We start from the raw sequence: 25715 nt of genomic DNA, 5'->3' as shown, positions 1-25715 counted from the left end.
TCCAGAAGTAATCTGCAGAATATGTATGGTTATATCACAGGAATTAATTAGGCTGATGGACATTATGTGAAGTAGTAAAAAAAATTGCATATGATACCAGTGTTACTTCTCTGACTTATTTTATTGAATTTCATACTCTGTACTCAGAAATCATATCTGCTGCAATATACTGAGCTTAAGAAGAGCAGCAGCCAAACAGATAATTGGTGCTGTTAATACGTATTCTATGGATCCTGAATTTTGTTCCTCTGGAAACTCTGAAAAATAAAACTAATTTGGGGCATTTGAGTGCATCGTTGCCAGAGCATTCAGTTAAAAAATAATCATTTCCTCTTCTGTGCTGCCTGGCTGGGTGCCTGAATAAAAACCATTAGTGTCTTCTTCCCTCCTCACAAGTCTAGACAATTCATGCCTAAAGAGGAGGATAAGCAGAGGAAAGGACGCTATTTCAAAGTAATACAGCAGAGAGAAGTTGCTTGTAATAAATCATTTTAAAAATGTGTTAAAAGTTACAATTATAACACTACTAAAGTGTTTAAAGTTACAATTATAACTTTACTAGTTACAAGTAGCAACTGTTTTCTACTGGCTTTGAACTGTGAAATACATTATAATTCAAAACACATAATTTAAAATAGTCTTCTTGAGGAGCTTAGATTTTAATGAGGCCATTTCAGTCAATATTCCTAATCTTCAATCAAATTTTTCTCATCTGTCTAAACTGTCTTTTGAAGATCTTTTCTTCAGATAAACATCTGTGGGTTACTTGTTTTGTTTTGTTTTGTTTTGCTTTGCTTTGTGTTTTTTTTTTCCACTGGGAGGATAATAGAATTGCAGATATTCAGAAGTTGAAAGCATACAGGCCAAGAAAAACATGCCTAAAAGAATTCAAGTGGTAAAGTTGATAGTATATTGATAGATCTCAAAACACAATTTCTTCCCTCTCCCCCACTCTTGTCACCCCCATCCTCCCACTTCCTATACATGCACATTTCACCAGTCAGATACCAAAAGCAAAGTTTCACAGCTGAAAACACAGCTAGAGCAGGAGTGCTGTCAACTGTCTCTCAACTTATGGTCCTTTCTGTCTATTGTTTGTCTGTGAGTAGACCTCTCCTACTTTCTTCCAGCAGAGCTACACTTATTTGCTCTTTGAGGGCTTACAGCTCCTCTGTTCTATGTGTGTTTTGTAGTTAATTCTGGCACTCAGACAGAAGAAGTTGCAAGAAAAATACCTTCTCAGAAGGAAAAGTACATTGAGACCAGTTAAAGTCTTTTGAGTAATTTTTTTTTTTTTTTTTTTGTAAATTTGCAAGAAATATTTTTATTTTCAAAATGTTAATAAATAGCTGTCTATTGAAATCTAGTGCTTAAAATCTAATTCCAGAAGTTCAAAGAAATTTTCCAAATTTTAAATATTTAACTAAATAATGAACACAACTGAGCATTGTGCGTAGGTCTGATTATATGATTTATTTACTATACATAAGATAGAGACATGGAGAAGTGCAAGCAGAATGATAACAACAAAAGTTTTTGCTGTTGATATGAATATCATCATTATTTTTTGATTCAAAGGAAATGACTAGTTTATTTATCCATACAGACCAACTAATAGTCAAATTTCTGTTGTAAATAGAAAATATTTATTCATTTTCCCCAGATAATAAGAGAACACTACAGGTATTCCAGGTTGTTTTTCAGGGTACTTTCATTGAGAAAGGATATTATTATGCAAAACAGTAAGACTCGTGTTTCTTACCAGGAAGACTTAACGTCACAGAATAACAAAATAAGAAAACTTAAGTCAAAAAAACATTACCGACGTACTTTAATAATTGTTCTATAATATAGAAACTGAAGATCAAATAAGTTGCCCTGATTTAAACTATCTCTTAGAGAGTTATTGTAAGCAATAGCAAGTGTTCTTTGCAGCAAATATCTTTCATGAATTTTGTGAACTAATTGTATCACTTTTTCCCTTGTTCTACTTGTCTGTTGAGCTCCATAAGCATTGGAAAGTGCTAACTGAGATTTAGGTTAGATGTCAGGAGGAAGTTTTTCACACAGAGGCTGGTGACGCACTGGAACAGGTTGCCCAGGGTGGATCCCCATCCCTGGAGGCATTGAAGACCAGGCTGAATGTGGCTCTGGGCAGCCTGGTCTGGTGGTTGGTGACCCTGTACATAGCAGGGGAGTTGAAACTAAATGATCATTATGGTCATTTTCAACCCAGGCCGTTCTATGATTCTATGATTCTCTGAAGAAAGGACATAATCATGTCATCCTAGCTGCAGCCAAAATGATCTAATCCAATGAGCCTTTGCTTGAAAATAAATATTCAGGCACAAACAAGCAACCAAGAAGGCAAACAAAGAGAAAATCTTAGAGGGTCAGAATTTAAAGCCATAAATTAAATGGTAAGTGAATTGTACTTTAACAGATGTGAGAAGGAAGGAAGGGGAGGTTCCAATAAAGCATGAATTAAGATATTTCAGTCTGACCTAAAGGAAGGAAACACATTCTAAAAATATGTACACAGTAAAAAATATATGAAATCTGATTTTGTTTATTGCTAAGATATTCAGTAGGAAAATTACATATATTTCTTTTGAAAAAAATATCAGCCATACCACTTAACTAATGCATTATGCATTATGTATCTAAAATAAACACAAAAATAAAAACAAAAACCATTGGATCCAACCATCTGAAGGTGATTTAATCACAACAGACTTTCTAGGTATTCTGATATTTTTTTTTCTATGTCAAATAGAATTCAAAATGACTGTTCTTTTTGCAGTTACTTTTAATTTCAAAGTGTCTACACATTGAGTCATGCTGTTCCATAATCACTGTATCTTTCCAAGTAAGCTAAGTATTGGTATTTCTATCTTTGACTAAAACGAGAAAAAATAAACTCTCTGAAACAGTAATAAATTTCTTCATATGTTTGTGACCTGAAGAATTATCACATTTTAATTACTGGGCTATTTTCTTACAGAAGGAGCAAAACAGATATCTGTTCAAGAGAGAATACAGAGAAAGCAATATAACTTGAAAATGTCATTACTTATTTATCATCTCCAATACTCACCTCAAACTAGGATGAAACTTCCTTTTCTAGAATGAGCAGTATCTCAGGAAAAGGAATATATTTATTCATCCTTCTTTGCTCTCTATTTTTCATTTCATTATTAAACCAATTGTGGTATTACTACTCTTTTTATCATTCAAAATATATGTGTTCAGTGCTTCTGAGGGCCTGGAAATATTTTTTTCTTTCTGATATTCCTTTTCTAAAGGTTAAATATCAGTTCAAAGTAAAGCCAACTTATTCTCAAAATCTTCACATATGAAGGGTAAAAATCTAGGTCTTTTTGAACAATTAAAAGATCTAATTTTAGGGAACATATGCTCAGTTGTTTCTGAAAGTGAACCTAACTGTCACTTTTGAAGAGTTTGTTTTTACTATGCAGTACATTATTAGGGGAATGAAAAATAAACTGTAAAGTCATTTTTATTAACAGTAAATTCACACTTTCATGAGCTTTTGGAAATCTATCATCTAAATCTATCATTTAAACCATCTAAACAAAACCAAGCCAACAAGTCTGATTGCACATCTGCAGTTTTGAATTCTTTATTTGAAATATTTTCATTTTATAGAGCTGGCTTGTTTTATTTTTCTAATATGGTTGTTCATGTGTAATGAAGAGTGGTTTATTTAAAGATGTACAGATTTTCTTCAGCCTGAACAGACTTTATTGTTGTGTTCTACAATACAGAAGTTTGACATCACATATTCACAGAGTGTATGAGATTGGAAATGAATCTTTAAATAGACAATTTCAATCCTACTGTTCAAGTAGGGTCGGCTTTACCAGGTTGCTCAGGACTGTGTTCAGTTGGGTCTTGAATATTTCCACAGATGGAGGCACCCCGAGCTCTTTGAGCAAAAAGTTTCAGTATTCAACCACCTTCATAGTTTAAAAAAAAAAAAAAAGTGTTTACCTATGTCTCCATGGGACTCACTCCAATAAGCCTTTCATGTTATACTTTCAAATCAGGTATATAGACATGGAAGTATGTTTCATTGCTTTGAATGGAAACAAGTTACTTAGCACTAAATGTTACTTCAGGCTGAAAATATGAAACTACAGAAGTCTTTGGAAGTAGGTTAATTGATCATAGCAGTGAAGTTTATAGAAAGAAGATAGGTAGCAAGCATCTGATTTGGTGAGGTAGCGTCACTATATCCGGAGTGCTGGAAATGATGCATGAACTATCTTTGGTTCCTACTCTAGAGAGGAAAAGGTAAGACTAAAAAAGTAAAGACAGATGTGCCTCAACTGTAGTAAAATCCTAGAAAGGTATTTTTGAGATAAGGATTTTTTGAGATCAGGATTTTGATGACCCCATTCTGAGAATTATTGCTTGAATTTCCTTGAGTACTACCACAAAGGAGCTGCTCAAATGTTTGTGAAGGCACTGTTTCACAGTGAGTCTAAGAGAATATCCACATAACGTAATTGTTTATAATGATCTTGATTAATACTGATATTTCCACTCTCACCTGCTGGATCATGTGAGAAAAATACACTACTCTACACTCTGGTTTAAAATTTCATCTTGACAATATATTTGAAATTCTAAGCATATGAACACGGAACAAACTTCCTGGTAAGTATCAAGTCCAAGACATTCTGAGAAATAGTATTATAAAATTTGCCTATCCCTAAAAGAATACAATTATGCAGACAAACAAAAAGTTAATAGGAGAAATGTGACTAACCAAGATCAAAGGCACTAACAAAGAATCAGCCAAGTTTTTCATTGCCTGATTCAAGTCATTAGCCAAAGTATAGTACAGTCAATTGCTGACTATAAACAACAGATAACAAATCACATTATCTAATGTATTAATAGTATTTGTCTCAACTGAGAAGCTGAAATATATCTGTTTTGAATGCATTCCAGATTTAAGAGCTTTATAGGAAAAAGTTTGAGTGACTAGCTGCCTTCTTTAATATACGTTTATTATGCGTTATGTTAGAGTAAATGCAAAAGCTTTGGTTCTCTGTTTCACTCTATTAAGAAAAGCTTCTGTCCATTTCTCTTTCAGTAACATCTTCCTGCCTGCTTTTGGATGTCACAGGCAAGGACTTTGCTGATGAAGTGATTAAATGATGTGCAGTCTGTCCTTAGCAGTGAAGGTGATAATTACACAGAGAACAGCAACTAAGGAATAAGGATGCTCTCCTGGAGCAGGTCTCAGAATAAAAACATCAGCTGCGTGCTGCTCTCAATAGCACTGAGCCTCTCTTCATTACTGCCCCATCACTCTTCTGAAATTGATCCCATTTCATCCACTTTAATGAAGCTTAACAAAAAATGTCGCTGAAGAATTTCAATGTTATCTTCTCTCTTAGTAGCCTTCTCTACTGAAAGTAGCAGCTTCTGTTCAACAAAGTATGAAAAGTGAATTATCTACAAAAGTCTAGTTTTAAAGTTTTAAATTTTCTTCTATCAACCAATATAAAATATATATATAAATGTCCACATCTTCCTTCCTTCCTTCCTTCCTTCCTTCCTTCCTTCCTTCCTTCCTTGTAAGCATCAGTCCTTTCTATTTTTATTTTCACTCTTCCTTGCTGTTCTTAAACCCTCTGAAACAGAATAAGTGCTTTGTAAGGTAAGATGCAAATCTTCATAAACAAACAACGTTATCAATATTAATATTAAATAGCTTAAGACAACAGGGACAGAGTTATCCTAGATAAATCTGTGTAAAATTCTAGGATAAATCTTGTTTTATGTACAAAAATTGGGAGTAGTTTTCAAAACCAAATAGTCTTACGATGAGTCTTCATTACCTGTGTTGTGCTATTTAAATAATAATAATAATAATAATAGTAATAATAATAATGATAATAATAATAAAGGTCTCTTGTTCAGAGGGCATCTGAGAATCTGAGCAATCCATTAAACATATATCTTATAAAATATTTATAATTAATTCTGTCTTGGGATCTTGAAGTTTGCTCTCTCCCTGTGATGCAGATAAGAGCCATTGTACCATTTCATTGTCCAAGGATGAAATTGGGATAGTGTTTGCACAAGTACTTTATAAACATCTACAAATCATTTTACACCAGCAATCCACCACAGAATTCATATAGAACAAAGAAAATGAGCTTGAATAAAGAGCTAAGAAGTACACTAAGTTAAGCATAGCTCCAGGATAAATGTTTCTGTGCTTAGTCATGTCGTTTGTTATGCCAGCAGACAAAAATAGAAGATGATGCACACAAATGTATCATTGTTTTGATTTATAAAACACAATAGTGCTAAGACATGTTATTGTGTAAAGACCCCCAGGATTCATACTGACTGACTCTGAGCTCAAACTCTTTCTTTTAAATCAACAATCTTCATGGTATATTCTATATTAAAATTCCTGATTTAGCTTTACAAATATGATAACCATAACAGCAATTAGAACCACAAATGCCAAAGCTGAAATTGGCGGATATGACCTGATAAGAGCCAATCCATTTGCTAGATTCAGCATTTTTATTGGTGAGATTTTTAGATCATTTGTCTGGATTATACATCTGTAGCCTGATTCACAGAGTTTTAACTTCAGTAGACATGTAGAATTCCTTTCTACTCGAATTTTAAGTTATGCCCCCAGAATTATTTTATTTTATTTTATTTTATTTTATTTTATTTTATTTCATTTTATTTTATTTTATTTTATTTTTTCTTGGTTCATTTGGTTTGATTGTTTTTAGAATCAAATATCTTCTATCAAGATAATTCCCTTTATCACTTTCATTTATACCGAATATTTTTCAGTTACCATTTCAGGATAATTTTTTCTAAAGACTTTAAAAAACCTAAGACATGAGACATCATCAAGGCAAAAGGGATGAGTTTCTCAGTATCTCAGGCTGTGCATATTGTCTGTGCTGGAGTTTACTACTCCTTCAGACATATCCATTCCTAAATCCAAGTGAGGAAAACACGGTCCATTTCCTGCTCTAACTAGCACAAGAGATGTAGTAGTCTGAAGCAATATTTCATAAAGCCATAGAAGAGATGTATTTAAACAAAGAAATTCCTATCTACTGTGATACTCTCTGTACTTCAATAGTGTGACTTGCATTTCCATTCAGAGTGTTATTCGGAGTGTTTCCATTTTACAGTGACATCCTCAGAGAGCTGTGTTAGAAAGCAAACACCATTATAAGGGAAACTTCCCCTGAATTGGATTGACATAGTCTGAAGTATGCAGCAGGCAGACAGTTCTACACCATTGGGTGGAAGACCCAGCTCACACTCCTGCCTGAAGTAGACTCAATAGAGTATGTTAAAGCAGTGGAAACCATAAATACATATTTTAAATATGACATTCTAAAGAACGCTTCTGATAGATAGGACAGAATTTATCTTAAATATCTTCCTAGTTTTCTAATATGTCTTGTATCCTTACATCCTATTTTTAAGCTTCATAAAGCCCTTCTTTATCAAAAATATTTGTAAGACATAATAGTTCCGGGTAGCCTCTAAATGGCTTCTGTATTTTGGCTTTGGACAGATGGTGTTAACTGGAACTTATCCAGTCCTGGGATATTTTTGGACCCACAGTTGAAATAAACAGAAAACCTTTCTCTGTTTACTGCCCTTATCCACACACCGAGCCATGGCTCAGGAATTCTGCAGGTGCTCAGTAGAAATTTGCAGATATCTTCCAGAATAAAAAAAAGCAAACTCAGGATGACAGATTTGAATTTCTATGTGACTTGGTGATTTTACAGCAGTGGAGGCTGTAAATTACCAAGTAAATCTGTGTTCACTATACCACTGACTATACCACACCGATTGTACAGTAACAGCGGGATCCATGGTTTTAAGAAACTTTTTTCCTTCTATCTGAGAAGAATCTGACATATTGGTGATGACAAAGAGAAGCTTAGAGGTCTTTCATATAAAAAACCTTGATTTCCTTCAAACTGAATAAGTTTATTTTTAACATTTTTTTGTGCTTATCTTTGACTAGGGAACTAAAATACAAATGCATCCTATCAGTAAGCTAAAAAAAAACCAAAAACTTTTCCACCCTAAGGCTCTATATATTAATTAGAGATGTTAAAGAAGTTGAAAACTGTATTTAATTAACAGTGGACTGAACGCCATTATTTTGCCTTAGGTTTGCGCTCGTCTGAATCTAATGTTTATATTTGTCTCCAAAATATATAATTTTATTCTGATATCTCCTGGAATCCTGCCCAAAAGAAGGTTTGAAGCATTTTGAAAGGCAATGCTATCTGTTAGGCTGCTTTTAAATCAAGAGGGAGTTCCATCAGCCCTCAAACTCTCTTTCAAAATTGATCTTGTTCTGAAAATTTTGTTATATATACAACCTTAAAGCTGACTGTAATATCTTCACAGTCTTGAGAACTGGAGGAATTTCCTTTCTGCATTTGTGGATCTTTTTGTTTCCCATTGCCTTGTGTATGGGAACTGCTGAATCATGGCCTGAACCTCTGACTGATCACCTGAGGTGAGCAATGAGTCACCCCTGGGAACACAGATTAAGGCAATTCTCCTGTGCTGCTGGAAGGAGTGGACCCTGGCTCCACCTCTCCTAGATCCATTTAAGACCAGTGGGGAAGGATCTCTTTCTGGAGAAACTCCTTTGGAGTTTTACAGTGAGCCTAGGATAAGGGTAAGTACTGTTATTTATTCTTTTTTTTGGTATAGTAACTGCTTAGCCAAACTCTTTTGTTTATTTCATAATTATAACATCTGTCCATTCATTGATTATGCACCTCTATACAGGGAAAACAAACAAAAACTTACAATGAAAGAGAACTTAGTGTCAATGGGAAAAAGTAGAATAGTAAGCAGTCTGTAGGATTAATAGCTGAAACGTTACCTCTGAACTTCTATTGTGGTGTTTAGAAATAATTCAAATACAACAAGGTTTTTAGATCTCTTTTGCTGCTGTGTTTTATACCCTGGGAGCAAGCTTAAGTTATTGACAGGCCTGTGAGACACTGAAGGTCATTCCACAAATACAGTTTTATGTTTACACTCCCTTGTACAACTCAAATATATTCTGACTTGATCTTTAAAGTTAGATGCATTGAAGTGCTCATTTCTCATATGCAATTTATCCCATGTTCAAATTTCTCTTGCTGTTATTTAATGGAGATCCATATTTGCCTCGCAGATGGTATCCAAATCAGTGTTTTCATCTAAGGACTTTTTCTGAGTTCATTATATCTGTAACAAAATGAAGAAATAGAAATCTTCAGTGTTTTTTTTTTTTTTTTTTTCTTTATTTAATACTCAATGGATTTTAAAAACATGTTCAAGTACACCCAAAAAGATGAATATAACACTGGGAGTACTTCTAGTTTTGTTTTATTGTTTACATTATAGTAGCACTTTAAAAGTTTCTACAACAATGTAGTAGTATCTGTATCTGTACTATCTGTAACAGTAAATTAATCTTCACAGAAGTATGAGAATAGGCACTGATGCACAGTCATTGCTGTTATTACCTTGTTAGTATGTGTTTGAGTATGGTTATCTCCAGAGGCATTGCACAGACGTTTCCCATAGAAAGTTTGGGGGACAGAGCTGACCAAGTTAATCCTGAGAGACAGTCTGGAGTCCTTTTCTTTTGAAGGATAAGAAGGTTTAGCCATCTGGATGTCAGTTGTACCATGCTGCTTATTCTCAGAACTAGAGAATTGTCCCTGGCTTGTTTCCTTTAATAATATAAATTGGTATGGACTTGTAGATTGGTGCAGCTAAAATAGATTGTACCTATCTGGAGAAGCTAAAGGTTCCTATGTGAAAGGAGAGCAATAAAAGGAGTCTCGGAAAACACCACTAAAATTCATGCCAACACAGTAGGGTCCTGCTGCCTCCTATTGCCTGGACCTGGTAGTGATGTATGACAATGCTAGTTCTAATGGTGAGTTACTGGTGAGTTTAAGAAGTTATGCTTGCATCCTCTGGGTCCAGATTCACTTTCCATAACTGTTCTAAACAAATTGTTGTTACTGGAATTTGTTTCACCTTCTGTTTTTCATTTTCTACTCTTCCCAGCCCCCCCCCCCCCCCCCCTCATTTGCCTAATAAAATGCATTGTGGAAATAAAAAGAAAAAAGCAAACAAATGAAAAACAAGACAGGACTCCTGGGTAATGAGTTATCTTTGTATCTAGTTTTATTTGTTGTTGCTTGTTTGTTTTTGCAGAAGTTTTATAACCTTTGCTTTGCCTGCTGGAGATAGTACAGCAGCTAAGATATGTTAATAGATCTCTACTGTTGGGGAAGTCCTGCTGTCAGAAGGTTCCTGTCCTGTTGAATATTTTGTGCAATGGAGAGGGAAATGGAATGCAGTCTTATTTTTGCTACAGTGAATAATTCTCAAGCAGAGCACATAGGGCAGTTCATAAAAAGATAAATTCAAGGTTTATATAAACTGTACTTCAAGATTTGTAGGAAAGGTCTGTTTAAAAGATACAGATGCTCTGAATTCCCCTGTTGCACTGGCCTACTTATTTTTTTTTCTGCTGTTGTTTATATTTAGTTCATCTCTGAATACCCTAAGCAACAAATATACCATAAAGAATTTCCATGTGGATGACACCTTCTAAGAAAATACAATAAAAATAAATAATTAATAAATGGATGAAACTAAAGTTTTTCTCAGTATTTTTTTTTTTTTTTTTTTTTGCTTCCTACTTATTCTCCACTATTCCCATCACTGTTCTATTTCTTATAGTTTTTGTACTATGTTTTCTATTATTTTTGTTATTTATTTTCCTTCCTTCACTGTCTCTTTGTACAATATAATATTTCTTTTTTTCTTATTTCTTTTCCTGGACTACCATAATAACTAATTTACTATAGTCATTCTTCCCTTGCTATTTTACCTTTGGTCTTGGTATGTATTATTCTGTCTTTATACTCTGCTTGGTATTTCTCTCTATCATTTTCCCCTTAGCTTTCTCTTTTCTCTTTTCCTGAAGCATTCACCTCCTTCTAATATATCCTGTCCTTTAGGTAATGACAGAATATTCATTCTTTAAGGATACATTGTAAGGCAGAGCTGTATCTCTAGGATATCTCTGGCTTGAATTTACTTTAGATTAATCTACTTACTGTGAGTAATGCGACACTATTTGAAGTTTAGACATATTAGAACACATCTTGTTGATACAGTTCAGTTTCCAGGTAAATATTCTAGGACTACTTCCCATAATCTATTTTTCCACCCATCTGATACTCAATGGGTGTACTTTTGTATATAGGATTCTGTGGCAGGTTTTTTCTGATTTATTTATTTATTTATTTATTGGTTTGTTTGTTTGTTTTATTTTGAGGGTTTTTGTCTATTTTTGTATTTCTACATTACATCAGTAAACAACAATTCTGTGTTTATAAAGCTTGCTATGCAGACTAGCGAAAGTACTCATAATGAGATGCAAATTGTTTGACCCTTGTATGGGTCTGTCTGACATGGGATTAGCTTCCTACAAACTCACATGATAGTTCTTTATAACAGTTTGGCAGTTCATGCCCCATGCCATCATGCTTAACAAAATGGTACAGCAGTGGGTTTAGGGAGGTTAGCTATTTTTTTTCTCAAGAACTGGGCATCAGTCTACACATGGTAAGTGATAATTGATTGCCTCATCACCTGCATAATTCCTTTTTTCTTCTACTTTTACTCCAATTGCTTTTTGTTTTTTTTTTAATCTTGACCCACAAGCTTTCTTGCTTTTATTTTCCCCTTCTCTCATCCTAGTGGATATGAAGGAGGGAAAAGAGAGAATAAATGTCAATGTATGACACTGGTGTATGCACAAGAAGGACGTGACAGGTAGAAGTTAAGTGGCTATAATCAGTGACTGAAGTAGTGTACAGAATAGCTGTTTTCTTAGTTGCCCAAATTTGCTTGTCGCATTGGTTACTAAACATTTTGTTCCCTGTGTGAGCAGCTAAGGTTGAAAACAATCTCAAAAATCCTGGTTCTCAGGTTTATTTTGCAAGTTTAGAAGGGATTTAATTGCTAATTAATTGCCTATGAGCCAGAGAGAATGTATGATAAAGTAATTTCAGCTGTAAATCAATCTCTGCTAGCTACATAGGCTATGCAGTTAGCTGTTGCAATTAGTCTTTCAAAATAGACTCATCTAGTAAACTAATACAAACTTCTTGAAGGATAGAGACAGATTAGTCATTTCAGTCGTGAATTTGATATGATATCACCCGGAGACATCTTGAAAGAAATGTAACAGACCTGTCCTCAATTGGCAGTGGTGAAATTTCCAGTAGTGTTAGCATGACTAGCAAATATATGACAGTCCCAAAACTGTATTAATAATGATTAACTTACTCTCTGCAAAAGGAACATTCTGATCTAGAACTTGATTAACAGACACTTTGATTATGGTGTTTGGGATAGAGAATACAGGACAGAGTTGGAGTGGAAAGAAAGAGAGCATTTGGTTCCTTCTGTGTATCTTGTATGTCAAGTCATTAAGTTTACTTCCTGTTTGGAATTCAAATATCGAGTCTTTGCCAGACTTCCAGATTAAAAATATAAATTTATAAAGGTCTGAGAATCCGTCTTCGTGGTTTTTTTCTTTTTTTTTTTTTTTTTTTTTTTTGGCTCAAAGATTGCTTCCTGTGGTTCTTCTTGTGATAAGACTGAATGATTTGTTGAGGAGGCAAGTGATGGGTGTTGTGTGGCAATCAACATCACTGTGTGGACAATTTTACATCTTTGGAGCTGTTTGCCTTCGGAAGATAGTGCTCAGGACTGTTTACTGGCAGAAGATCTAGCCTGTCACCAAATAACTCCTGTTTGCTATGGAAGGCTGGGGGATGATGCCATTGTATCCTGTGAAGGCAAGATACAAGTTGGTGCCTCCCTGCTCCCTCTTATCTGCTGGCAAGGCCAGGAAGATAAGAACAAAGGAGTTTCTGCCAAGATCCCAGAGCCAGAAGCTGCCACTCCAAGGAGAGCTGACTCAACCACTTTGGATTGGAGCTGTCACTCCAAAGACAGCTGACTCGACCACTTTGAAACTATTGAAAAGGGGCCGTTGTTTTCATCAATAGAACAACTCTGCCCGACAACCCACCACTACTGAGGATCAAAGATGGAACTACGAACCTCGCTGGATCCATGGTGGTGACTATGTTCCTCTTGCTGCCTATAAAGACTCCTTGCTTCTTCTGTCTTTTCTATTGCCCTCCTTCCCTTCCCCATTACCCTAATCATAATAGTGTCCATCCTCCCCCTCTCCATTTCCCTGATTAAGATTTGTAATAAACTGGTTGGACCAATATTTGAACCGTTGCTTCTTAATCTCACGCTGGGTATATAGATAATAACAGAACCTCCTCTCCCTCCTATAAATTGGAGCGAGACAAAAGGATGGGCAAAAAAAGGAAAAAAAAACAGGTAGTACTTGAAATGACAATGGAGAGAGGTTTTAGAAGACTTTACCTCTTAGCAAGGTAACATGAGAGCACGAGCTTCCTTCAATAACAGATGGGATATGAGAAGTCATGTCAGCGTAGTTTTGTGATACGTTAGCACCCTGACCTCTTAATGGATAGAAAACTTGCCTTTGATATTTAAAGACCATTCCCTTCAAATTTGTTGTTAACGCCATTCATTTGCATAATTGTTTAACCTTGGATTCATAGGTTGCTTTTTCATGACGTGTAAATGTTAACCATTTATACATGTTGTCTGTCATTTAAAAGGAAAATCTTTCAACTATCAACTTCACCTAATGGCAGAACAATCTTTATCTTCATTTATCAAACACCCTATGATCTCTTGTCCCTCACACTTTAATTAGACAGCTGTGAAGTATTGGTAAACACTAATTTAAGTATAAAGTCAAATAATGTGGGTTAACATAAAACTGTAAATTGCATCCCTGCAGGACAACTTGATAACCCCTCCCAAGAACTTTTACTTAGATATCAAATAAAACAAAAATAGTCAGCACTTAATGAATTTATATCACATTTTATGTCTTTCTATACATCACTTGATGTTTTGTTGTCTGCTGGTGCTTTTAGAGATTTCCCTTGTTGATAATGTTTTTGTGTTGCTACTAAGTCTAATTTGGCTTTCTGCTAAGTCTTTGAATTTTTTATAATAAAGTAATTTACAGATGCTAGTAGATAAATTAACACAGCAAATGCAGCTAAATTGCATAATCACACAGATTGATTTTGTGTTAGCCTTTGAGATGTATAGATACCTTGTGGCATCTCTGTCAAGAAAAAGCAGTGAAAGCAAAAACCTTTCAATTTCTCTGAAAAACAAGGAAAACATCTCACAGAATCAGAGAAAAATGCAGCCATTCGACTGAAATCCCAAATGGTTTATAAATGTTCAGTATATTGATATCATTCAATATTAGCGTTAACTGTCCCCTCACACTTGGGACGCACCAGAAAATACTCTTATAAAGCACGATTTAGATAACCAGCTAAGAGTGGGGTTTGTTTTCTTTAGTATTGTCAATGATTTAGAAGAGGAAAAAAAAAAAAAAATAAAAAATATATGCAAAAGTCTTTGAATTCTATGTTCAGAAGAAGCTTTGGGGGGGGGGGGGGGCCCCAATTACAGCATCCCAGGATTAATGTGACTGGGTAAATATGTTCAGGAACACCTGCAGAATACAAAACAATATTTCCTGTGGTTAAAATAATTTCAGATAGTGTGGAGAGAAGTGAATTTTTGTATGAAGTTTGGCTAGCATATTATGAAGGAGCATTGTCATGTGCAGTATCACCTGTAATTACAGATTTGCTTGAGTATGTTCTGTGTGGCAGTAATAGGGATAGGTGTGTCAAGGATTTAAATGGGTTACTTTACATATTTGTGGGTACCAAATCTATGAGCTAAATGCATTGTCCTAAGCTTATGGCTAAGGTACCAGGAACACGTTAAATTTCCACTGACATTACCCAGTTATCTGAAACTACATACACGAAAAATTATTCAGGTCTACAAAGAAAATAAATTTGCAGTAACATTATTGTTATTATTATTATTATTATTATTATTATTATTATTTCTCAGCCAATTCCAAGGATTCTGGTTCCACCAGAATTACATGCACCTGAGCTCCCCTAGGTTGCCTCTGTCTTCCTACCAAGTGCATTTCCAGTGCACATTTCCTATCTGAAACCTAATTTAAAGAAATGGAGTTGATTTTTCTATTTAAATACTACTTCATACAAAAATTTTAAAGAAATGCTATAGAGTCATGAACTAATGCAAATAGTTAACAACAGAAAAACACCATTTTAGGTCTCATTAAGGTTTGGATGTAGATATATGGTACTAGTCTGACTTAGACACTGAAACCTAACTGGCAGATTTGCTGCGTATTTGGCACGTGTTTGAAAGAATTTCTGAGCTTGAACCTGCTTTGTGCAGACATTTTGCACATAGAGCACAGGAAAATTTAACACTAAAGGAAACAAAACAGTTTATATAAAGGCAATATAAACATATATGAATGTGTTAGGCAGTCATATTTTTGTTAATCAAGAGAAGACTACTTAAGAAAGTTACTTGTTTCTTTTTTTTTACATTTACTGTATATAAAAATCTATTTAATCTACTGCAACTAACTTTGCCAAAACAGTTACAAAAAATACTGTCAGATTGCTGCTTTGCTGCAGGGAAATCCTGAACAGAGGTGAACAAACAAAAGTAGAGAAAAGTGATGAAGCAAGGAAGAACCAGAATTTGAACAGCTGATTAAATATGTTTTTGACAGAAGTAGATTGGGAAAATTAAATGAATAACGGTTTTAAAAAGAGAAATCTTATCTTGCTTTTTATGTCTAGGAATTAACAGGGCTGAGCACGTAGGACTAACTAACTTCTTTTGTAGGCACAGATCAGCAGGCAATCTCCTGAGAGCTATTTATCCCTTTTGTCTTGACCAGTTTTCTTAGTTTGGCATGAATTTCTTTCCATAGAGGTCTCTCTTTCCTGAGTGTACAAAGAGCTTGGACAGGTAAGCTAAGATAGATAAGAAGAAACCCAAGTTTAATGTTAAATTGCCCCTTGCACTCTTCACAAAGTGATACTCGCATGTATAATGAATTATGTAACTTTAAGTAGCCCCTTTGTGCTGGAATAGACTCATTTCCTTATCTTGAAAGAAATCACAGAATCACAGGGGTTAGAAGGTCCTCTGGATATCATATAGTCTAGTGCCCTTTCTAGAGCAACTTCCTTGATCAGTTTGCACAGTAAGGTGCTCAGGTGAGTAGGGCTGAAGACTGTGAATTCTGAGCAGCCTGTTCCAGTGTACTATCACCCTCAAAGTAAAGTTGTTCTTCCTTATATTCGCATGGAATGTGCATGTTCCTGCTTTCCAGTCTGCGCCTGTTGCCTCTTGTCCTCTTGGTAGGCAACACTGAAAAAAAGCCTGGCCCATCCACTTTTCACCTGCCTTTTATACAAGTGTCAATAAAATCCTCTTCTCAGTGTTCTGTTCTCCAAGTTGAACAGCCCCAGGTCTCTCAGCTGTTCCTCATAAGGGAGATGCTCCAAGTCCTTAATCATCTTTGTCACTCTCCACTGGTTTCTCTCTAGAATTTTCCTGTTTTTCACATACTGGTGGGCCCAGAACCAGACACAGTATTCCAGATATGGCCTCATCAGCACAGAGTTGAGGGGGAGGAGCATTTCTTCCAACTTGCTGTCCAACTCTTTCTAATGCACCCTAGGATACCACTGACCTTCTTGGCCACAAGGGTACACTGCTGGCTCCTGGTCAACCTGTTGTCAGGCAGAGCATCTAGGTCTTCCTCTGCAGAGCTCTTTTCCAATGGATCAGCCCCTAGCCTGCATGCTTATGCATGTTGATTATTCCTGCCCTGGTGTTGGACTTAGTTTGTAATTTCAGGCAGTTTTTTCTCCTTTTTTTTTTTTTTTTTTTTTTTTAATCAGGAATATTTTTCTCTTTGAATAATTAATGAACATGCATTTGCAAAGAAAGCACATGAAGGGATATCAGGTAAATGTTATCTTATAATCTTACTAGTACCAGCAACAATCCATGAAGATATTTGGAAAAGACGCTCAACTTAGAAATATTATATTCCAGAGGACAAATTATTTTTTGTAACATATTTAATGGCTTTTTAACCCATAGGAAAATAAAACTGTAAAGATTTGTTTACAATTAGTCTCTTATGTGTAAAGGAAACATTGGTAGAATTATTTAATATGCTCATTTGAAATAACTATATTGTAAATTGAGGCCTATCTGGTATTGACTTTATTATACAATCTATTTGAAGCAAATTCTGTTCTGCACCTATTAATTATTATATGATTACTTGTGCTCCTATTATTTATTCCATATACTAAACATTTCTCTCAATACTGAAATAAACGCTTTATTATACAATTTAAAATTTTGCCAAGAGCTTTATTTTTTCTTTTTAAAAATTAGTAAATACTTTTTTTTTTCACTAACCTATTTAGTGTACTGCATCTACCCTTACATCTACAGTTTCTTCCAGTCAATAAATTTGGTAATGGCTCAGAGTGAAGAACATCTAGAAAGCTAGAATAAGGGGAACATGAGTTGATTCAGTAGATGCTTGAAGAAGAGAGAAGAGAGTATAATTTAGTAGCATTTTGCGGCATGTATAAGGAACATAGAAAAAGAAACTCAGAAAACAGCTTAATTTTCTTAATTTTCTGTGTCCTCTGGATAACTTTTCTTTGAGCTTATGGAAGTAGAATATTTATTTCACAAAATAAATGGTTTTGAGTGGGGCTAGAGTTATCTTTTTATGGAGCTTTGTAAGTAATATCTAATGAGGAATCTCTTCAGCAACCTATTTATCATATTCCCCTTCTCATTACTGAAGCCAGATTTTGATGCAAAATTCATGAGGTTAGAATAAAACAAACACCATTAAAGGGACATCAAGACAGAAGACATGTAATGGATCCTCTGTAAGCATACAGGAAATCTTACAATTCTGAAAGATGACACCGTTTGGAATCCAGCTGTCCAGTCAAGGGAAGTGATTGTCTTGCTCTTCTCTGTGCTGGTGTAGTCTCACCTGCAGTGCAGTTTTGAGCATTGCAATATAAGGACATAAAACTACTACGGTGTCTACAGGAGAGCAACAAAGACTGTGAAGTTTTTAGATGACAAGACATATGATGAGCAACTGAAGTCCTTTGGTTTGTTCAGCCCAGAGAAGACTGAGAAGCAGCTTCATGGCATTCTATAGCTCCTCACAGGGAGTGGAGGGGCAGCACTGTGCTCTGGTGACAGTAACAGGATCCAAAGGAATGGCATGGAGCTGCATCAGGGAAGGGTTAGGTTGGGAATTAGGAAAATGCTCTTCACCAGAGGATGATTGAGCCCTGGAACAGCCTCCTCAGTGCAGTGCAGATGGCACTTAGCTGCTGGACTTCAAGATGCATTTGGACAGATCTTTTGGAAATTATGGTTTGTTCTGAGTTCTTTGTGGATCCAGAAGTTGGGCTGAGTGATCCTCGTGGGTCCCTTCCAACTCAGCATATGATTCCTTGATTCTATGACTGTGCTTCAAAATTGGAGAAACAACTCCTACCTTTTGTATAACAAGAAGGAAAATGGAAATGAGATCTAGGGAACTGGATATAGGTGGAAAACATAGAGGCTAACAGTTGTAGGAAAGCATATGAAATACTTGTTCTACTCTTTATGAGACATTCATTTACGACCATTTTTGAAAATGAAATGCAAAACGTAATGCCAACATTTGGGAAAAAAATGATACTAAATTAGCTGTGTTAAAAAACACGGAGTTTTATGTACACCTACTAATTTAAATTACAGCAATGAAATTTTTGTATATAAATGTACACATCAAATATTTTATAACGTTGAAAAATTTCAAGACTTAGTAATGCAGTTTATTTCAGATGAGGTCAGAATTTAATCCCTGTAAAGTTGAAATGATTAATTACTGTTTAAAAAGTGATGCAGATCTTAGGATGAGAATACATACTGTAAGCATCAAGAGATATTATCCTTCCATGAAAAAATATTAGCATTCCAAGAGAGCTATAAGTTCACAGAGATCTTTTTATCTATTTTGTAAATATCAGGATTGCATGGTTGACATTAACAAAAAGAATCCCGATTCTCCTCTGCTTTACTTAACCAATCTGAACAAATGTTTTGAACTAACTTTTAATGAAGTGGGTGCCATTGGTTTTCTATGTAGTTTTTAAGAAACTGTTTTGAGTCATCAGTGGATGAAAATGGAAAAACACTGTCAACAGAATTCAAAATAAACTTTTCTAATATAATGGAACGAACATAAGTAAGAATATTAAAAATATCAGAACTTATAATTTGTCTTTGATAGATTACTGGAGTCCAATAGTCTTTGACCAGTAGAGTATGACAATTGCAATATACAGTTGGGTCAAAATACAAATGTCATTCACAAGAATGGTCTTCATATATTCAGTGTCACAGTGTTGTGTGTCCCCAGTGACCAAGAAAGAATATGTGGATTAAATCCAGCTTGAGCTTTTTGCTCTTTTTAGAGCTCCTTATGTTGGTTCAATTTCTATATAGTGCTGGGCTGATCAACGTATATACATGCTGCTCTGTCTAGTTCAGGAAGATATACATGAACTTTTTATTAACTCAGGAAAAATTGTTTGCAAAACCAGTAGATTCATTCAACTGTTAAGTCATGTATTTAAAATAAAGGCCACCCCATTTTTATTGTTGTTGACTGAGGTCCAGTTTTCTCTAAAATAGCTCTGGTCACTTCCCGTTCTATTCTGAATGGGATTGTGTTTCATGAGCATGTTGCTGTGTCCATTCTTTCTGTGACTTCTATTGTAGGACTTTTTTGCTTGGCCACAAAAAAACGTTACCCTTGATCTTTTGGACAAGCAAGCAGTAATGAAATACAACTTTAATTGCAAGAAATCTATTAGACATGTCTCTGTAATACATACAAGGATGTAACCTCCACCGTAAAATATAGAAATTAAGTAATAACTGGATGAAGACTTAAAAGCCAACAGCTAACTCGTATTTCCAAGTAGTTTGGATATTTTTTTTTTCTTGACTTTTTACCCACTTTTTTTTTTTTTTTAATAATTATTGGGAATGCGCTGTGAGTTTTTCATGTGTTTCAGAAGTTAGCTTTACTTTATTGTACTTTATTTGGTTGCAACAAAGAGGCTACCAACAGTGCTACGGTCTATTATAATTAACTGGTTAAACTATACAATTAAATCATATGTTACACTGCAATATCACTTTTATTTTTGAATTTTGTTCTCATCTTGTCCAGAGTTATATTTTCTTATATAAACAAGTTCTCCCTATGTATCTACAAAGCCAAAGATACTGAGGAGAAAATTATTTATAAGCATAAAATTTCTTGCAAGCCACAAAGCTGCATACACAAGCAACTTGTGAAGAGGACAACTATGGAAGCAAATTTTCATCAGTGCAACGCCAACATAAATTAGAATGACTCAGAAAATCCTCTGTGGAATTATGCCAGATGTTCACCTGATTACCTGTGATCAGAACCTGCTCTTAAAAGACTTTAACAATAATGTTAAAAGGATATATCACCTATTGTAATACATGTTATATAAAATGTGTAGCTTTAGCTGTACCCAGAGGAATAAAGAAAACACAGTCCTCAAAAATCGTTTTGAAATACACTGCATACACTGTCTTTTTCATGAGTGGTTTTCTTTTCTTTCTTTTCTTCTCTTTCTTGTTTTTTTTTTCTTTTTATTATTTTTATGGTTTTTCTTTTGTTGTTGTTGTTTTTTTTTGTGTGTGTGTGTGTGTATGCATCTGCATTGCAAAGCTATGTTTTACAGCTGTATTGATTTCTAATCTGTTGCTGATTATTTTCACAGGAAGGAATCAACTATATTATTATAGAACTGTATAAAAATATCAGTGCTTTTTCACTGAAAAAAAACCAAACATTCTTCATGATTTCAACCATGTGTATGAAATATATGTACGTAAAAAATGTATCACTGAAATTTAGTGATATAACCACAGAGTTTGGTAGCAGAATTCTTCACACATACCTCTATAACTATTAAATTATTTTCATTTAACAGGTAAAGTATCCAATAAGAATGTGACTTTCCAGAGTAAGAAATAGTAGACTTTTTTCCTTCCTCCCGGAGTTTTCATGCCCAGGTTAAGTGTATTCACCTTATCAGCTTGTAATAGGGAATATGTATATATAGCAAACTTCATAGTTTGGTATGAGTTGATAGAAATTCTGTGCTCATTATAATCTGAGAATGTAAGACATAGTGGAAAGAAGAGACCTTAAGATGAACATTTTTTCCAGTGACCTTGCTCTCACATGTAAAAATTCCTATTAAGTTAAACTGTGCTTAACTGCATTTTCCTGGTATTAGTTGATAATTTCCAACCTTTTTGCTGACAATCCCCTTAACCCTTATCTCCCATATCAGTATTATCCTTTTTATAAAATGTCAGTAATATGGCATGACAGATGATGCTAGGGCTACCAACCTGCTCAGAGTATCAGTAACTACAAAATTCATATCCAATTAAGGTAACAATGGCTCTCAGGCTCTTGCAAGAATACAAGATGAAGTCTAAAAATAAGCAAGCACTGTTCTAACCCAATGTCTGTCCTTCTGCCTGAATAGATTACATTTTATGAATAGCTGGTGTGTAAACGAGAAAAAGGAATATTTAAATTATTTCAGTCTGCTGGAATTGGTGGAATTAGGACTTGTAGAATGGACTTCAAGTCATCTCATATGAAATGTACGCCATTTAATATCGAAAGGCATTTTTATTTCTCTATGATGTGACTGTTTTGATTAGCTGAATTTTCATGCAAGTTCTTGTGAAAAATTCTATTCCAGGATCTTGATTGTTAATAAAAGAAGTGAAGAAATTGCAATATTTTTATTTCAATTTGTCCAAGAAAAGCCATTCCAATTATATACTTAAATACTTTAAATAATTTTGCTATTTTGCACTGATTAAAAACAAATTCTAAAGGAACTATCTGATCATAGGGTGAGAAAAAGGCTACAGAGGTTGATGTCTACTTTGCTTGCTCATTATTTTGCAGTGTGTTGCTGTATAAAGAGTGCTGTTCAACTAGACAGAAGTTTGCTTGTTTATATTAGGTGGCAGTTGCTGCCTATGTTTTTTTTTATTTTATTTTTTTAAAGTTTGGATGGAAGATATTCACTTCTTGAGAGGTAAAAAACACATGGAAAAAAAAACTTTCTGAAAGCAGAACAGGACAGAGAGAATAAGAGAGGAAAAAATGTTATTGAGAAAGAATACTACAGAAGACCATGACTCGTTTTGTATGCATGGTCAGGCCTCATATGTGGCAGCAAAAAGAGGTTTCCTAGGGTTTCCAGATGGGATTATGAAGCTGATCTTAAGATAAAGAAACAAAACATGATGGTTGAGATTCAAATTAAAAGGAAGTTACTCTATTCTAAAAGTTTTCGTAGATAACTTTTTTTTTAAATTTCATCAGCCAATGAGGTGTCCAAAGCCAGGTTGGATGGGGCCCTGGGCAGCCTGGTCTGGTATTAAATGGGGAGGTTGGTGGCCCTGTCTGTAGCAGGGGGGTCGGAGATTCATGATCCTTGAGATTCCTTCCAACATGGGCCATTCTGTGATTCTGTGATTCTGCAATCATTTTCTCATTTTGTGGTCACAACATAAATATGTTGCAGAAACTTAAAACCCTTTCATGTTTTTCAGATATGACCACTTCAAATAAAAGGAACAGATGGATCAGTACTCTTGGCAAATCATAATTTTCTTCATAATTTTTCTTCAAAAATTTTTTTTTCTTCAAAATTTTCATAATTTTTTCTTCAAAGGCCAACACCAGCTTTTCAGCCAGGGTAAACCAAATGCACTGAAAAGCAGAAAATTATGGTACAGCAGCCTGCAAGCTGCTTCTAATTTCCAAGAGTACAGACTTTGGCATTGCTTTCTCCAAGGTGGCTTCAAGAGCTAGGCAGTGAGGAGAAATAACTTCCATATTCTCTTCTGAGGGTAATCATGTATAGAAACCAGAACCAATAGATAGAAAACTGAAAGCTGATCAAAATTAGTAAGGTAAAATCAAGTGCTCTATTTCAAAGCTGTATTACACCTCAAAGTTATGGGAACGTTGTCACTAACTTGTAGCAAAGTTTTACCAATTTTCAGTGGAGATTTATTTCGTATTAAACCTTTGGATTCTATTAAGTCTATTTTATGCTTTGGCTTTCTATTTTTGCTCAGTGATAAGTGATACTGGAATTTTCTTGCTGAGGTTTTAGAGAAAACAGAAACTGGAAAATTGAGGTAGGTGTGTGTTACTGGGGAACCAGCATTAGCTATTAGGGTTTTCTATTTTTTATTTATTTTATTCTATTCCATTTTTGTATCATGAAACTTTGTTTTTAACAAACTTCATATTTAACAAATAGCAACCCCTTACGAACACTTCTCTGTACTTACTCACCAAACTTACTCCATCTGCAACACTGTTTTGCTATTAATATTTTGATGATAATATAAGTACATTTTGAAAACTATAAACAAGCAATGAATTTCCTGTACCCTGTTCTTGGGCATAATGGTTTCACGACATATAATGCCTATGACTGTGAAACTGAACTCAACAATATGAACACAGCTTCCAGAGCAAAGCTTTCTCACACTGGCAGGCTCTAGCTGCTTGGGCATACTTTTTATTTCTTCTTCTCCTGTTAATATATCTGGTTATGGGCCTGTCTTCTCACACATTACTCTGCTCAAATATTTCAAAGAATGCATTTGTTCAGAGGCGTGTTCAAGAATAAATGTTTCATCAGTAATATATGTCAGTATTTTGAGAGTATGTTGTTGGACTGAAGTAGACATCGAGCAGTTAATCCATAGGTCTTCAGAAATTTCTTGTGTTTGTACAGGAAGTTTGTATAAAACAAATGAGTCTGTTTCTTCTGTCTTACAAAATTGAGATAAAATATTGGACACACAGCGTAACATACAGTTACAGTGATTTGGTCATCTACATATCCTTCACACATTTAATTTCCCATACAAATTCATTGATCTGACGGAAACAAGAAGTCAATTTCTCAAAATTTCACAAAGAATATATTTTTACTTCATACAGTAGTAAGCATAAGCCTACCCTAGATGTAAATTAACAGTGAATAAACCTTTCAAATTTTTCATGGTACTTTCATCTGGGAAAAACTATTGTCTCAATAACGTTGCAAATTGAAGTAGAAATATTATACATGCTATACTTGTACTGAATACTTTATTTTACAGAATCACAGAATTTCAGGGATTGGAAGGGACCTCAAGAGATCAATGAGTCCAATTCCCCTGCTAAAGAAGGCACCTGATTGTACAGGTAGGTGTCCAGATGGGGCTTGAGTATCTATCTCCACAGAAGGGACTACACGATCTCTCTGGACAATCTGTTACAGTGCTCCATCACCCTTACAATAAATAAGTTCTTCTACATGTTTTTATGGATATTTCTATGTTCAAGTTTTAGACCATTACTCCTTGTCCTACTGCTATGCACCACAGAGAAGATCCTGGCTTCATTCATTTGCCTCCCACCTCCCTTTAGATATTTACAAACATTAATCAGATTTCCTCTCAGTCTTCTTTTCCACAGGCTGAACAGACCCAGGTTACTCATTATTTCCTCATACTGGAGGCGCTCCAGGTACGTTATCACCTTTATGGTCCTCCACAGGACTTCTTCCAGGAGATCTATGTGTGTGTTTTTTTTTTAACTGAGGAGACCAGAATTTGACCAGTCTGTTCAGGACTTGTTGAATGGTAACACAGTCTTCTGGAGTATCATCCACTCCTCCCAGCACTGCATCATCAGCAAACTTGCTGAGGGTGGCCTCTATCCCTTCAGCCAGGTTGATGATGAAGATGTTGAACATCTTTATTTTCCTTTTTCAAAAAAATCCCCTGTTGTCAGGTACAACATACATACATAATTTATTTCACTAACTATTCAACTTAAGTCTTTAAAATTATAACATTTAATATATAAAGTATTTCAAAAATTGCTTTCCAAAATAACTTAATACTTGATGCTGCAGTAGCTTGTTGGTAGAAGGAAATGCACTGGGGAAAATTGTAACCCAACTGATTTTGGTACTGGGCCTCTGCTCCTTCCTGGTTTTCATGCTCACCCAGGGGCAAAATGCCCTTCCACTGCAAAACATTCAAACACAAAATATGCCTCCACCTGTCTTGGTACAAAAGTGCGGATATCATTAATGGAGGTAATAAAACTTAAAGGTATTTCAGCAAATACAGCTGCAGTGCATATTATAACAGCAGTTAAAAGCAGAATTTTCCAAAAGTTAGGAGGATATACAAACCAGTGAAAGGCAAAAACTAGTTTACTTTTTTTTTTTTAGATGATCTATATATACGGTTGGTGCCTCTCACACATAAGTTCTCATAAACTCTGTTATGATTCTCTCTTGTATGTGTAAATCCTCTTTAAATTTCTTTCCGAGTACATAAAATATCCTAAAAATTTAGAAAGAAAGAAAAAAAATTCCTATCAT

The sequence above is a fragment of the Lagopus leucura genome, unplaced genomic scaffold (genome assembly GCF_019238085.1).
Source record: "Lagopus leucura isolate 7727_CA_CO unplaced genomic scaffold, USGS_WTPT01 Super-Scaffold_100008, whole genome shotgun sequence".
Classification (NCBI taxonomy): domain Eukaryota; kingdom Metazoa; phylum Chordata; class Aves; order Galliformes; family Phasianidae; genus Lagopus; species Lagopus leucura.
This window is presented reverse-complemented; position numbering follows the sequence as displayed.